A 1,056-nucleotide genomic window follows, 5' to 3' on the forward strand; every position below is an offset into this window, starting at 1 on the left:
AGCCTTTGCCCCCCTCTGCCTTCACACCGGGGGATCAGAGGGGCTCTGCCCCGTGCAAGCGCATCCCCATGCCCAGATGCTCGTCGATGCCTGGCTGGGCAAATGTCATGTGGACGAGAGCTCACCCGGGCCGCTGCGGGTTCATCACGGGGCCAAAAATCACCGGGATATTCTCCACGTACGAGGACGGGCTTTGCACCCCTTAGATGGCACCGTGGGGGTGCCGTGGCCATGGGGCACAGGTTTCCCTGAGTAAATCGGTGCAAACACAGCTGGGGAGGGAAAAAAAAAAAAAAAAAAGCGGTTCCCAAGTGCGGCACACGGGGCTGGCGGAGCCGCTGGCACCTCCCCTCCGCTTGCAGGGCTGCCTCCGTAAGGAGCCCTGCCAGCGCAGCAGCCAAATTCCCTCCTGCCGCTGCTCCCCGGTAAACAACGGCCACAGCCTCCTGCGGCGATGGTGATGCTGGGACTTGGGGTGCACGTGGAGCACCTCCGATGCCCTCCAGCTCCGGCGCCCCGCTCTCCCCACGGCCAGGCACCGTCGGGATGCAATGGACCACCACGGAGCCCCAACCTACTGTGCCATCACCTCTACGGGGCTGAAACCTACTGCCGTCCCCTCCCGCCGGACACGAGCCAGGGAGAGACGTGGCTCTGCGTGTAACCAGATTTCGGCACTGGGAGTCACCGGGGCAGTCACAGCACTACCAGCCCGGGCAGGAGCATCGCAAAAAGCCGCTTGCCGAAGCCAGACTGGCTCTGAGCCGCTGTGCCAGCACCACCGGGAAGCAAGCAGCTGGCGGGCACATGTGCTGTTAAAGAGGAAAAGGAGCTTTCTACACCAAATGGAGCATTTTCTGCTTAATAACCCCCCAATCCTAATCTGCGCAAAGAAGATTGCCCCCTGCGACTTCTCGTCCTGCATCTGCCGCTTGCTGCTGCCCACACTTAACACGCTGGCAGCACCGCGGCTGCCGGATCGGCACGTGGCACATGCCAAGCCATGCCCTGCCTTCGGCGAAACGGGCAGGAGAAAGAAGAGCTGCCGGGGAGGGC

This window comes from Charadrius vociferus, unplaced genomic scaffold (assembly GCF_000708025.1).
Source record: "Charadrius vociferus isolate BGI_N301 unplaced genomic scaffold, ASM70802v2 scaffold54, whole genome shotgun sequence".
Classification (NCBI taxonomy): domain Eukaryota; kingdom Metazoa; phylum Chordata; class Aves; order Charadriiformes; family Charadriidae; genus Charadrius; species Charadrius vociferus.